The sequence below is a fragment of the Pavona decussata genome, unplaced genomic scaffold (genome assembly GCF_977016875.1).
Source record: "Pavona decussata unplaced genomic scaffold, jaPavDecu1.1 SCAFFOLD_95, whole genome shotgun sequence".
Classification (NCBI taxonomy): domain Eukaryota; kingdom Metazoa; phylum Cnidaria; class Anthozoa; order Scleractinia; family Agariciidae; genus Pavona; species Pavona decussata.
Genome location: NW_028145512.1, coordinates 2848618 through 2864778, shown reverse-complemented (window position 1 = coordinate 2864778; position 16161 = coordinate 2848618). Strand labels below are relative to the sequence as shown.

At 39.5% G+C, this 16161-nt stretch overlaps 1 long non-coding RNA gene and 1 pseudogene across 1 annotated transcript; one reads left to right on the top strand and one right to left on the bottom strand.

The window, feature by feature from the left end:
- Positions 1 to 16161, bottom strand: part of LOC146473152 (uncharacterized) — a 489085-nt pseudogene that overhangs the window by 470714 nt on the left and 2210 nt on the right.
- LOC146473153 (uncharacterized) lies at positions 9808 to 15080 on the top strand. The gene is made up of 3 exons (XR_014866477.1): positions 9808 to 9902; positions 13078 to 13984; positions 14975 to 15080. It is a non-coding gene; the product is annotated as an uncharacterized LOC146473153 (long non-coding RNA).

Sequence of the window (16161 nt, the reverse complement as noted above, 5' to 3'; positions counted from 1 at the left end):
GTTGTGCTATGGGCTCTTGCAGGGGCTCAATGTTGGGCAAAAGAGCTGCATCCGGAGTCTCGCTCCTTGCTGTTGGTGGAGGCCCTGGGGTGAGGTTCTGCTCCTGACCGTCCACTTGTGCATCTTCTTGGGTCTGCCTTAAGTGCCGCCTGTTTCATCAGTACTCTCTCCCATCTTCTGTCAAACCTTGTATGAATGAATGTCTGCTTTGCTCTCAACTCTGGCTTTTCTCCACCCCTGTTTTCCTTCGCCAGGTCATAGGGGTTTTATACGAACGACACCCCGAATGCGAAGGTCATTTAGCTCTTTTGTACCGTGGTTGTAATACATGGCTTGTTTGGCCTTCTGTTTCATTAGGTTCTGGGGAACCTCTGTTGGTATTTTTGGGTTTTACAACGTGGTTGATGTCGGCAGTAGGGTTCGCGTCCTTCGTCTAAAGAGACGCTGTGCCAGAGAGCTTCCAAGGCCCTCAGTTGGCGTATTGCGCCAGTCTAACAGCGCCAGATGCGGGTCTTGACTCCAGCTTTTGTCATGAGGTCCTTTGCAGTCTTGACAGCGTTTTCAATCTTGCCATTTGACTGAGGGTAACCTGGCTAGTGATGCGCTCAAAGTTGTAAGCATGCGCAAAGTCTGCAAACGCAAATGCATTGAAGGGAGGTCCATTGTCGGATATGAGCTGGTGAGGCAAACAGTGTCTTGACAAATGAACCTTTAGCTTAGAGATGATTTCTTTTGCAGTTTTGTTGTGCAGGCAGTCAATTTCGAAGGAACTTGAGCAGTAGTCTGCCATGATTAGATAATCCCTTTTGTTAAGTTCGAAGAGCTCACAAGCGATCTTCTCCCATGGTCTTGAGGGGATCTCATGGCAGATCATAGGTTCTTTGGGTTGGCCGGCTTGGTGGGCATTGCAGGTGGGACACTTGGAAATGAACTCCTTCATGTTGCTGTTCATACCCGGCCAGTAGACTGACTCTCTAGCGTGGCGTAGACATCCCTGAATTCCGATGTGACTAGAGTGTACTCTAGACCTTATGTAGTCTTTTGCACCACCCAACACGACAAGGTGTTCACCTTTAAAGATCAGGCCGTTCTGTAGGCTTAGCTGATCACGAGAGAAATAGCAGTCCCTCAGATTTTCTGGAACTTTGTTTCGGTTGTCGGGCCAACCATTCTTGATGATAGCCTCCAGCTCTTGCATGATTACATCTTGTTTTGTTTCGTGCTGGATGATCTTCAGCGTGTCACCTGATACTAAGAGATGTTGGAGCATGTTAATAGGACTGCTAACTTTACGCTGTTGCATCTATGATGGACCCTCCATCGACAGACGAAATTACCTAAACACGTGAAAAGGAAATCCAACCTCGTTCCAGCCCGACTACTGAACAAAAATCCAAACTCAGTTGTGAAGAACTTGGAAAGTTCAGGCTGTCACTACCTGGTCATGGCTGTCTCCTTCACTTTTGCAGCGCCTAAATCGAATTACTGATTTTTGTTGCGCTGTGGACCTTTCAAACATTTCAGTGAATGTCTTAAACTTGAGGATCTTGTGATAGGAAGGCCGACATATATTTTCGAAGGCAATCCGTCAACGATGTCACATTTAAATCCCATAAGCCTCTGTAGGAGAACTAAAGTTGATTCCTTCCTGGCTTTTGGTCCATAAAGATCTATGGGATGTTTTCATTCCAACACATTATCATTACAGCATCAACACAGAAATTCATTACGCACTTTGAAGTTCACCACAACAATGGTTGCGACAAAGTCTAATAAAACAGCCTTTATTGAACCATTACCAAGCGACGTTAATGAAGAGTTACTAGTGAAGCGATTTTAACGTTGAAGCAGTTGTATTTGAAGGGTTTGTAAGGCAAAGCAGTTTAGAAAACTAAGAAATACCGAAATAAAAACTATAGTTGGACTAAGTATGACACTATCACTAACTTCAGGAAACATACGTAGGAGTGACTTAATCCGATGTAACTAAGGAACAAGTACAAGACTTACTAGAAACTAGTATTACAAACTATAGAAATGAAAGTTAACAATTGCTGATACGAAAGTAGAAACTAGATACAAAAAAGGTATAAAACTTACATCTGTGTCCACTTGAGGGATCTTAGACTCAAAAAGGTAGACGTTACAAGCTTGACGTAAGTGCGGTGACTCGTAGACTAGAACTGGTGTTTTTCCTAAACACGTAGTGAGAAAAACTACCTAATACAAAAGATAATACATTTCTTTGTTCCATATGCCGTATCTCTGTTGTCCTAACCACATGAACTAAGAATTATCTAAGTCAAAGAAACTCTAAAACTTGAAAGGAAATACTAAAAACCATGAAGAATTTGGCTGCAACACTTTATGTCTGGATTTATAATATCATCTGTCAGTTTGATTTCTGCGACATGAGTGGTGCACAAATACGTGGTCACCCACTCAGCTAAAAAGGCTGGTGGTGGACCCTCTTGGAGAACAGACACGATCATCAGCTGCCCATTTACTGTAAATTAGCCATCCTCGACAGGCTCAACAGCCCTCAAACAATGTGGGCTGAGCTGCCACAATAAATGCTGTCCGCAATTAATAAATTAAAACATGTACTTATGGGGAAATAAACTTGTAATATCTTTATACCTTTCTAACATTATTTGTGGGGAGACATACTGTTTAGGAGCATCAACAGGTATTGATTGAGTGGGAAGACTGGACAGGAATATATTTGGCTGAGGCTTTGATAACCTGGTAGGCAAACAAATGAGAATACAACCAGCAATTATGAAAATGAAGGTACACTGTGAATTACTACCATTCCTTTATTTAAAATACATGAATAACAATAGTCAGATTGAGTTTTCATAGCCATAACATTACACTACCACTAGAGATATAAACACCGCAAAATGACTCTGAAGATGGCTACCGCTCAAGATTGATGAAACATCACTCATTGTCAGCAACAACATTACTTTTAAAAATTACATTCACCCGGATGATCAAACTAAACAAACTACAGATAGTGCTGGGTTCAAACCGTTTACTGAAAAAATTAATCATTACCGGATAAAAACTCCTTCTGCAGGCCTCTGGTGTCTACCCCATTATCCCCGAAGAAGTGGATCTTCAAAAGACCATCTTACTTCTTAATTCTTAGCCGCCTGATGCCATTTGGCAAGATATCGTTTCTGTTAATGGGACGATCAATCCATTCCTCCTGATTAACTTTTCTTACGAGGACACTCAAGATATCATCAAGGCTTTGAAAAAGAAGCAAACAGTGGTATAAATATTACACAATTATCCTGTAAAATCGTGTGGAATATCTCCTAACACTTACCCGGCACGGACTGATGCAGATTAGCTAAATTCAGCCAATATTGAGCAGGATAATTGTTCTGTTATTCAAGACACTGATAACAAAGCACAGCTTTATTGCAGAAAAAGCTAGAGACAATCTTTATTTTGTCATTTTTCTCCCGGCGCACAAAACTACGTATATTGCAGGATATCTGTTGACTATGTAAGACAGATATTGAGTGCACCATGGCCATATTTGGGCAGTGTTACAACGTGCTGAGTTATAATGTGCATGGCGGGCTCCTGGCTAGCCACAATCGGCTACCACGCGAAATAGGCGCCTGCGTGGTTCAAATTCAAAATGGCGAAGCTTATCGTCAGTGTTCACGAGCTCGTGAAAAATTACATCGATACGGCTGATGATCAGTCTTTGGCCATAGAAATTAGTGATGAACTGTTGCAGCTGACCAGGGCGGTAATCAAAAAGCATACCTTGCCTGGAGAAAAAGCGTTCAAATATCACCTTTCCCAGCCGGCGAGAATGTTGTCCCGTACGGTGGTTCACTGGCACAAAATCACCTTACGGAGAATGAAGAAGAAAACAAGTGCTTCTCGTCCATGCACAGTGTCTTTCACCTGGAATTTGCCTCAGGAAATATTCGAGACCTTAAAATGTTGTATGTTATGCAAGAAAATGGCGGAGCTGTCGTCAAGAATACTCGATGTGTTGTAGAATTACAGATCACAAATCGTGACAAATTTCGCCATTTATTTACTTCACTTGCAAACAAGTACAAGCCGTCGCTACCTGTAGCTGATGTGCTCGTTAGGAAGGAAAAGGATGGCTCGTACAGCACAATCATTGTTGAGGAAGACCACCCAGCTTATTTCCACTACTCTAAGACCTTAGAAAAAATTACTTTTAAGGCAAGATATGGTTACTTCAACAGGAATGGCATCCCTCAGCGCACACTTGTTTAACTGAAAGCAAAGCAACACGAGAAATTAACTATGTTGTGAATGCATTTAACCTGTTCAGCTCTAGAGTTTGTAAGTGTTAAATAAGGCCATTAAGGGTCTTTATTGATGCTAGGTTGTAAAGGATAATAGCCCTTTAACTAATGGCTTGATCGATCCTAAGCCCATGCACCCCACACCCCCAGGCATTTGTCGGGCATTTTGTCACTTCTCTTTCCCCACAGTGGGGCATTTCCCTAAGGTCAGCCCGGGGCGGGGAGGGGGGGGGGGAAATCAAAAGACAAATGCCCAACAAATGCCTGGGGAGTGGGGGATGATCGCGCTTGGAATTGTTCGAGACATAACTCCAAGATCTAGTGATTACCATGTAACTTCTCCTCACAATGTCCATACATTGTCCAGTAGGCAGGTGATGAGAATAGATAAACTTATCAGCCAGAAGGCATAATCTTGAGAACCCCACATTCCTTAACTAATGTACAGTAAAATAAATAGCAGCTACAAGGGAGAATTTGTAATCAGATCCTGGGAGTGAGAGTTAAAGGGTTTGAGAGTTAAAATAATATACAAATACAAGTCCCAGTTAAATTGTCAAAGTTTATTCCACTGAACTACCTGTAACAGATGAAACCTTTGAACGTTTATAACAATATTGTTGCAACAATAATAGTGCCACAAATTGCAGGAGGGAAATTTCTACAAATGCCAAGCAACACTGAACAGCAGGCACCAGATTAGTAAATTAACTATCACAATATGTTAATATATTATTTAAACCTTGTTTTCTTCAAGAAGTAACAGTGGAAACTAGAACAAATTTACCTTAAGCTACCAAGTCACTGTGGGTGGCATGGCGAATCCATGATTAAAAAAGTCTCAATAGGCTGTCACACTAGCAAGACTGCATATTTCTCTTGCCAAGACCCCAGTTTCTGCAGAATTCTTAACTGCCTTGTAGAGATTTGAGGAACAGAACTGACAAAGTTCCTCGTCATCATGTTTGAGAAACCCACAGTAGCAAAACCCTTCAGAGTTAATCTCAGGTGGAATACAGTGTTCCTTACTTTTTACATAAGACACATTAAGTGGATCCTCTTTACCCATCCACACACAGACTATAAAGTCGTGACGGAGAACTAGTCTCCAACGTGTAGAGAGTGTGGAATGTTTTGCATACTGACTCAGCTTAACATGCTTTGCTTCTCTCCCTTGCATGCTGTTAAGGCCCAAGCCCAAACCATATTTTTCATACAGAATCTGGACATGATATGGAATTGCGTACCCGATAGTCCAAACAGTGGGGGAAACTCGAAGGAGCAAAGAGTTGGCATTAAAGAAATTCTGGCAAGCAATCCTTAGTTTAGCTACTTCGCTCCCTGTAATTTCAACCCTAGAAAACAAGGATACAGCATCTCTTAAGCTGTAGGCCGCAGAAGGCCAAGGTAGCTATCTTAAGTTTGGTTTCTGGTGGGTCACTTTCCCTACTAACACTGTCAAGCAAGAGCATGAACTTGTGGCACATTTTCTTTGTCTCTTTGCCTGTAAATCTGAAGTCAAAAGATTTTTTCCTCCCCTCTGTGAACCACTTTTTCACCTTTTTTACAAGGCGAGTGAGTCCAAAATTATTTCTAAGGCAACTTAAATAACAAATGAAAGGGGAATCAGCTGGCAATTTGTCAAGCTCATTGCAACCCCCAGGCAAACGAGATTTGCCTAAAGCCAGCTCAAGAATCAAACTGTGCCAGAATTGCCATCCATTGTTGCCATTGTGTAAAGGTTCTGCATAACCGACATCAATCAGGGGACCAACGAGAGGCTCAAACTCTTGCCTGGATTTCTGATTTCTGATAAAATCCAACACCTTTTTTTCGTTTAGTGGACTTAGCATAGTTTTTTTCCTGCAATTGCTGCTTTAAATTTGAAACTTTTGCAGCTATCTCAAGGCGCTTGTTATAAGGCCATGGCTGCCAAGTGTTTTGGCCACCCTTACCCAGGGTCCCATTGACAGTAGATTTTGTGTCATCATTAACATTCCCAAAAGGGGAGAAGTAAAATGCTGCATTGGACAATTCTCCCCCCATGAATGCCAGCCACTTCATGTCTGAGGGGAGAAGTTCAAACGGAACCTTAACATCAAAATCCATGACTTTGTAACTTTTGCTTGTCATGCTGTTCATATCATTCACTAATTTCCTAGCATACCTTTGCATGCACACATGAGTTTCGCTACAATTTGCACCAGCAATAAGAAAATTTTGATTTGGACTTGCAATGTGGCTAGCCACATTTAAACAAGAAATTAACCATGCCGTTGCCTCATCATCTTTGCCAAAAGGGGCCCCATCTGCCCCTATGGCAAGCTTAAAGTGATATTTGTCACTTCCCAAGTGGTTAAAGAATGACTTTGACCCAAGAGCTTGATCAACCACTATAAACATTTCAGCAAGTTTTAAAACAAATTCCTCTAGTTCCCGATAGGCTCCATTCACTTCTTCACTGTTAGGTAAACCCCAGCAAAATTCAGGAGCCATGTCAATAATGTTCTCATTGAAGTCGATTGTTTTAATGTAGTTTATCAGCTTATCATAAGGCACCAACTTTGGCAAGGAAACACTAGGCATAATTTTGATACTGCATTTTCCTTTCACTGCAGTACTGCTATTTGTCATAGGCAAATTTGTTCTGATGGATTTATACTTCTCCTTACTGAGTAATCCCCCACTATATAATACCTTAATACTTCTGTTTAAGTTATCTTTGCTTTTTTCAAACTGATTGATCTCCTTCTTAACTACAATAGGTAACACCTTCTTTTTTGCCTTAGCAGAATGTGAAATATAGCTAGCTAACCTAAGTGGTGAACTGGCATTTATCAATGTAGCCCACATGCCATCAAAGGCAGGACTTTGATCAGTATCAGTTGCACCATGCAATTCACCACATATTTCTAGAGTCTCTTGCTTTCTTCTACTAGCAGACCTTTTTGCTTGGGGTACTTCAAATTGTTCAGAGTTTTCTTTCTGAAGCCTTGAACTGCTTCTTTGTCTTTTAAGCTTCTTCCTCTTTCTTGCAATTAGTTCCTTTGAACTCTGCTCACTATCTTCTGACTTCCTTTTTCTTTGTAAACTATCTAACTTTTCCTGACTGACTACAATATGGTCTTCTGCCCTCTTAACCTATTCATTTACAAAAAAAGCACCAAATTAATCTTCATCTAGCTAACACAAAACTTCTGGAAGCAGCAGTTTTATGTTGATCTTTTTTCAAGGCAGCTCTATCCATGAACTTACTGAAATAGACATAACATATTATGCTAATTAAGATGACATATCCGAAACCACCATCACGGTTCTGATTTCCATTGTTTTAACTTGATGATTTATTTGTAAGTTTGAGCAAGAACAATAAAAATTACCATATATACTAACATCAGCAAACATCATCCAACATGTCTTGGTGGCCAGTGGGGTTTAAAAGGTTTAGACCCCAATGATCAAATTTTAAAATCTTCTTAATAATGTATTTCACATGATATGTAATCACAATTCATGATCAAAGGATAAAGATTAAAGAGCGTCTTTCAACAACAGTCCTTTACGTGCGTCACCCTTTGTTCGCCGCCATTTTTGGTAATACCAAAATTGGGAATCTTCTCTTGTGGTAACAAATCTGCCGTTTATCCTCTCCATCTCAACTCAACCAAGGCTCTATTTAGTTTTTATATCAAGATATAGAGGCGAAGGCCGGCTACGCATGCGACCGAAGACCACTGAAAAGCAGGAAGACAATAACACAAGCACGCAAAGGGCTGTGGTTTAAAGAGAGATTCTAACAATCACCTTTTTTACACAGTTTAACCTCCTTTGAGTTTCTTGAAATTTCGAATACACTTCTCTCAAGTCCTTCTTGTTTTTTGCGTGCTGTCCAATGGGAAAGTAAGCCTTGGATATTGCTTTCTTGCTCCGTCCCTTTCTGGGCATGTAACTAAAGCATCAGCTACAGCTGGTGGCAGTTTGTACTTGTTCTCAAGTGAAGTAAAAAAAAAAATCGATGAGTAATATGAAATTCTGCCACACTTGACCAGCTCAGTACATAGACTTTACACGCCAAGAGTACTAGAAAGGCAATAACCCTAAAATCAAAAGAAGAACTCATTTGAGTGAGATGTTTAACAGTAGGAACTATTAAATTAATGAACAGCATGTTTCATTATAATTTCAGAAATGATTTTCAAAAATCAACTACTCGTGCAATAGTAAATTCATGAACAGTATGTTTCACTTATTCACTATAATTTCTCAGATGCTTTTCAAAATCAACTTTAAAGATCTTCCGATTAAGCAGTCAGATAGCAATTAATGGTTAGGTTTCCTGGAAAATTAGGATTGTGGATTAAGCATCAGGGGAAAATAAATCAAAATAAAATAAGGTTATAAGTGAGATGTTTAACAGTAGGAACTATTAAATTAATGAACAGCATGTTTCATTATAATTTCATAAATGATTCTCAAAAATCAACTACTCGTGCAATAGTAAATTCATGAACAGTATGTTTCACTTATTCACTATAATTTCTCAGATGCTTTTCAAAATCAACTTTAAAGATCTTCCGATTAAGCAGTCAGGTAGCAATTAATGGTTAGGTTTCCTGGAAAACTAGGAGTGGGGATTAAGCATCAGGGGAAAATAAATCAAAATAAAATAAGGTTATATATTTAAAGGATGAAATCTTTAAAATAAATGAAATATAAAGCTTACAGTTCAACCAACAAAAAATGAGTTAAACATTGACCTCGTTGGCTATGGACTACTTAATGGCTGTCCCAGTGGGACTTGACCACCGAAACGTGGGTACATTTTTTAGGTGAAAAAAGCCAAGTTTCACACGAATTTTTAAGCATTTTGGGACCTCCATGCTACTCGCTAGGTTTCTGCCGTTTTTGATTTTGTTTGCCACGACCAGATCACAATTTATTTCTATAGGAAAGAACATAAAACGTCAATAGAGTAGGCCCGACATCCTAAGGAAAAATAGGTTAAAAATCGAGTAAAACTCACCTGAACTGCGGCAAAACTAATTCTCGACAAAGCCACCATGCTTCGCTTTCTTCGTGATTTGCAGCCTGGCCTGCAAACTTCCTAGAAATCTCAGCTTTTTAAATTTATGTCATAAATTAGCTAAATTTTTGTAATTCAAATCAGGCCGCCATTTTGAAAACAAGTCGCTGATGATTTTCGTGGCCGATTCCGTGGGCTCAAGGGCCTGGCATGGTGTTATCTTTTACGGACATTTACTCCATCCCAGTCCTGCTTGTGAAAGTAAGAGAAAGTAAAACCCTAATTTGACATGGAGACATAATATCCAGTGCTTACATCATCATTAACAGTATTGCATATCATGTCCTCAGGTAAAAAAAATACCAGGAAAATCCACTTCAGCTTTTACACACACATTAGCATGTCTTCAGAACATCCAATTATATAAAACTGTTCCCTGAGCACAACAAAGGAAAGCTTAAGAAAGCAGATGTTAACTTTTGTTTTGCAGTACCCTTATTGGCCATACAGCAAAACCAGTACTGGCAGAGTGAAATGACGTCTGTTTCCTCAAGCAAAACAGAGAAGTAAACTGAGTTTAGCACAACTTATATAAATACGCAAGTTTTTAAAGCTTAAGAAAGAAAGAACAATTTGCCATGGAAATGACTGCATTATTTTGGAAGAAATATGTGGAACTACACTTCGTTTTTGTGTCTACGGCTTCTAGAGAAGCGTAGACACTATGTCATCGGGTTGAGTGAAAGAGTGAAAGAGTGAAAGAGTGTAAGAGTGTAAATGCCACAGGAATCCCAAATGGAATCCTATCGAAAGCTGACGCTAATCCTCGACTGACCGAGATCTAAGCGATTGTATTTGCGGATCAGGACAATGGCGACAATACGGTAAATGATGTTTTCCGATGTTGATTTGCTTTTTACAAATAGTTTAAGTGATGATTTGAACCAGAATTCTGTAACTTCTGTAATTTTCATCGCAAACGTGCCCCAATTTACTGCGAGTGATCGCTTTGAACAAACACGGAGTGTCTTCAAATTTTACATGCGTGTTTGCACGCACGCAAAAAAAAAAACTGAAAGTTTTGGCCTCTAATAGCAAATGCATCGTTTATTTCAATAAAATGTTTTGTTGGAAAAGCTTTTTGTTGATTTTTGTGTCTTTGTCAATTCATATATGCGTTTGAAAAGCGACAAATGCGTAATCAAGGTTGAAATTTGATATGCCAAAGGTCTTCACCAATATGCCGTGAATTTTAGATATTTTTGCGTTCAAGTGTGTTTTTCGGCAAATGATTAATAGTAACGATATTATTTTACGTCAGAAAACATTTGTTTAATCATTCCAGTTTAATATGCAGTTAATTTTGGAAGCCAACGATATTTATTTACCTACTGCGCATTTTGAACCGCTGCACGAAAAAGTTAATTTATGCGAAAACTATGGAAATACGACAGGAGTCAAAGGGTTAAAGAATGCTACTTGCCATTCATAAGTTCAGTATAGATTAATTTATTTAATAGTTTCCGTTGCATTTTATGCCCACGTTTCAGGTTAGAACTTTGCTTTCAGTACTTTATGTTTAGAACTTTGCTGCATTGCTTTCAGTACAAAGTTGTGGTTCACGTTGTAAGATTATATAATACATTGTTTATGTTAGAAACAAGATGCCCCTCTAATGGCATTACACGGAATGCTTAATGTAGCCCAAATTATTCCCCATTGTATGTTTCGCAGATATTTAAAAAATATCCTCCCTTGGCCATTGAAATAATTGTCTGAATGGTTTTATTCAGATATATTGCGTGATACTTATCGTTGTGTTACTAGGAATCATACCAGAAATAACTATGCAATAACGTCATGACCCCGCTGAACTGGTCTGGCCTACTCTAGCTCTAATCCTTCGCGTTGATCATTCGATCTGTTTTTTAAAGCAGATTTTCTTTGCTGTGAACTCTCCCAATTTCCGCCGTTTCAACTGTCGAGTACTACCTAGAAGTTATTATTTCGATTTACTGCTTGAAAAAGGTTGGTTTTCTCTCTGAAAACGGCAGATCCGGAGTCTTAAATTCAGACATGTGGCCGCCATTGAACGAAAACAACTTTTCCAAATGATGATTTGCTTTGACGTCACACAAGTAGAGATGAGTGGGTCCCCTCCCTCGTGATATACGCGCAGATAATGGAGTTTGATTGGGCCGCTTTTGTTCAAGACAATCAAAACAATAGATCCCTTCTGGGAGAGGGAAGAATTTAATCTAGTTTTAATGAATAAATCAAATGATGATTTGACGTCACACAGAAGTGATGAGTGGGTCCCCTCTCTCGTGATATGTGCCTGAAAAATAGATTTTGATTGGGCCGCTTCTGTTGAAGACAAACAGAACAATATATCCTTACTAGGGGAGGACAGAGTTTAATGCATAAATTAATGTGCACATTTATGACACCGATGAAGAAAAAGATACCCGACCGAAACCTAGACACGTCATGCCCTGCGGGCATTCCGTGTAAAAAGTTACAGTTCTCTTCTTACAAAATGTTTGTGGTAAACGATACCAGCTTAATCTCAATCTCACCAGTATTCTGTGCAATATTTTTACAACCATTTTTTTTATCTCTATCCTATTTCCACTCCTCCCTCTTCGTTTTCATTTCAGTCTTATTTCCCTTTTCTTCAATTCTTTTATATCACATTTCTATACCATAACTGCAGTAGACACATGCAGTCTGAGACTGCCTATTTTTTCCATTTCTTGTAGATGTGGTGCAACAATTCCCCTCCCTTTCCCCTTTTGGATTATGTACTGCACATACCTACTAATTTGATCAGTGACTTCACTGCTCAACCCTGCTGGTAAAGGTTACTCCGCAGCTTAATTTCTTGACCCCACAGCACTTGCAAGAGCCTGGACAACTTCTTTGTCTTTAATTGGGAACGCCTCTTTCAAGGCCTGTACATCATTTGCTGTTACAATCAAATCATTTCATTATTGCCATTGTCCACACTAAGGGTCTGATTAGATAGCCAGGCTGGCTTGGTTTTACACGCTAACAGTATTACATGAGGCAGGTCAGCCCAATAACGGCTAACTTTAGAACCAGTTGTTTTGAAAATAACTCCAAAAACACATACAAAAATGCGTTAAGGGATTATAAACCAGCGTTTTGGTGCATTATTTTGAAGTTTTATAAACCTTGACTGTCTGCTAGACCTTTATGCATTGTACAGAAAAGGAAAGATTGAATTACTAATGGACCGTTTTGCTAACCAGGCCAGGGCGGCTCATGCAATCAGGCCGTAACACTTTCTTAAATATTTCTTTCGAATTTTGTGCTATTGAAAACAGTCAACCCCCCCCCCCCCCCCTGCCCACTTCTCTGCCACCCATCATCAGAAAGAACAGGTATGAACAACCACTGACAACTCACCTGAATCTCAAAGCTAAGGATATAAACCATTAATAATTATTTATAGTGGGAAGGCGGGAAGATTCTGTAGCGATCTTACAAGCAAGATATCTGGAAATATGGTATTTGTCAGGTATACCACCCTCGGTCCTTGTAAAGTTTGTTGAGTAGGACAGAAATGGGATCTTGGGCTCAGAGGATTCAACCGATTGAGAAATGTGGAATTGATAAATCCTATTGCTGGAGCTCTAGCTCTTGCACAAGCAAGGAGACCACCTGTCCTTGATGAAGCAGTTCCAGAAGTAAATTCTGAAATGCTCGAACCAACAGATGCTTCACGTCATGTTCATCTGCAAAGAAATGAAGCTCAGAAACAATCACGACGTTCAAGCACAAGCAAGAAGAAGAAGCAAATCGGCAGAGTGAATCAGAGAACTTGAGGAAATGCCTGGATTGAGAAAAAGCAAAAATATTCCAGAAAACAAAGTGTTCACTTCCGATGAATCAGATTTGCAGAACAAAATCAGAAGAATCAAAGATATCAATGACAGACTCAAATTTATCCCAACAGCCAGCGCATTAGAGGTTTTGCAAGAAAATCACAATTGAGAGAACTGAAAGAAGTGGACCAAGAGAATTCATTCAAATTGGGAGAACAGAAGTTCTCAAATTAATGAGAGAAAATCGGCATACAAGAGTGAAGATTATACTCAATTGCAAGATGTTAAAGTTTGACTTCGATCAAAACATTATGTCACGTATGGAACAAAAATGCGTTTTTTACGGCTTATCTGATGTCGCTGTACCTGTCTTGGTCACTGAAATGAAAGTTGGGCCCCACAAATTGAAACTATTGAACCTTGAAATGTGGTGTTTGTCGAGTCCGCCATTATGATTTCTGCTCCAGTGAGCCCGCGGAATATAAGCGATTGGAGTTGCGGCAATGTTATTCAAACCTATGGTGTTTTTGTCGTGATGTAATACTCTTGAGTTGCTGATCAGCAAGTACATGTAGTTCTCCTTCTGGTGACGAATTTCAGAGCTGTATTGACAAAACTGATACAGAAAGTTTGCCTGGATCGTCTTCGCACGATATAGGCAATGGAAATGAAGAAATCGTGACACTGTAGAGCTAGTTCTGTCTGAAGAAGGAGCAGCCAAATTACCAGTAGTTCAACAGCTAGCTCTTTTGCCACAAGAGAAGGAAGACCAGACTGCTGAGTCATTCATCTCTCGGGTAAGATATCAGAGATTGATATTTAGATGTGTTAGTTGTAGTAGTAAAATCGTTTATTGAAAAAAATACCTCGCAGTCAGGAGACTGAATTACGTGTATAATTTACAAAACAAAATCTATAATTAAATTAGTTACAAAGGTCTATGATAATAAAATCTAATGGAATCAAATCACTCAGAATGGCCTTATGTTAAGAAAATATACATACATAAAACTTATTTATATTTATATTCTAAGGCTATGGCTAACGATAAAAGATTTTTTAAGGCGCTCCGTTTTGCACACTGGCACGTTGAACTTCCTATTACTGCGCAGCTGGCTATGGTAATTAGCTTTAGGTAAGAGCAGACCTGCGAGCTTGTGATTAGTGTCAAGAAACAATGTCATTAAAAAGATCAAACGATAATGACGCTCATCTGTCGTAAAGAGAGGGAATGCCTGCGTCTTTGAGCGTGCTGTTGTAGCTTGCACAAGGAAAAATAATGTGCAAGGCGCGCTTCTGAATACGTTCCAGCTCCTCAGATAAATAGGACGGAAGGCTGAAGTGAAATACTCCACATGCATATTCTAAAACCGATCTTATGGTACTACAGTAAAATTAGACAAGATCACTCTCACAGATACCAGCTCGTTTAAGTTGTGGGCAATTGTTATTTGCCGTATTACCAAAAAGGCAAGCTTTAAAAGTGTAGTGCCTGAGAATCCGCAACAATTTCACTTGACTACTAGCCAGTTCATTCCCTAGAGACTCAGTTGAATTGAAATCGAAGTGAAGTTTAGGTTTAGCCTTGCTTTCTAAAGTTTGCCTTGGTGTTAAATTAGAGTGCACAGTTTAGTTTCAGTTCTTAACAAGCTTACTGTTTTTGCGCTCTTTTACCATGGAAAAAGAATCTAAATTGTAGTGAAAAGCTCTGCACAATGTCTTTAATTTCAGCTGATCGTTCTCTTGTAATTAATGCTACGTTTCCGTTTGGTTCAATATTTTCTCAGGTGCAAAGGTTGAAATTGCTCCCCTGAGTGACTTACCAAGCCTGGAGATTGCTGGTGCTGCATGGACATCGTTGTATCCAGATGTGAATAAGTACAATAATCAATAAACAAATAAATTTGCAAGACAAAAACAGTTTGCCATGATTTGTTTTCTTCTCTTGCACTTTCATGAACAATGTAATAGTAACAGCCTTTTCAGTGTACATACATTTTTGTCAGGTGCCTCACATCAGGTTAAACTCCACTGCACTAGATGCTTTAAACCACTGAAGAAATGACTAGCTTTATAAATGGGGTCTAAATGAAAATTTATTCGGGCATGTTTTCTGGTAACAAGCATCCACCTAGGAAAAAAATTGGTATTTAGTGCCAAAATATTAATGTAAAGGAAATGTCAAGCATAATGGAGTTATATCTAATGATGCTGATTTTCCATCGATGGTTTGAATTATGTTGGGGCAAAATGGTTCCAGTAAGTAACTTACAGTTTGCCTCCATTCTTGTTTTCTTTTTCTGGTATTGGAGCTACATTGTATTACCTGTGTAGGGGGAGGGTCATGAAATTTCATTTGCAACGCAATGTCTAGTTAATCGCAAACCAATTTCTGCTCCTACAAGGTCCAGACAGGGAATACGTGTCAGTAAACGTGTAAACTGTAACTCTCTCGTCTTTGCTCTGGGAGTCTTTAAGGCACCACGGAATCTTGATTCTTGCGAGGTCGGATAACTCTCCAAACCACGTCTGCCATTTCTTCACAAGGGAAGGCGGCAGAACTTCATCCCATGTTACAGCTTTTGTCCATGCCTCCTGCATCAACAACTTCCCTGTTACGGTGAAAGGAGAGAGAAATCCAAGGGGATCAAAGATCGTCCCTGTTTTTTTCCACACAATTCTTTTTGTAAGTATGAACTCTTCTGGTGGAGCTGAATACTGGAACGAGAACTTGTCTCCTTTAGCAATCCACAAAACATGAGAGGTGCTTACCATTTACGCAAACCACCCAGATGAAAATTTCCGGCATAAATACGAAATGATGAACATCAGCTGTAAATCCCATAAGGAGTAAGGAAAAATGCATCACTTTGACCAGAAGCCCATAATTTCAGAAGTGCTCCAAATGGAATGATGTGTACCATTTGATTTTCCAACTGGAATTTCCGGGTTTTCCATGTAAATGGTAAGCACC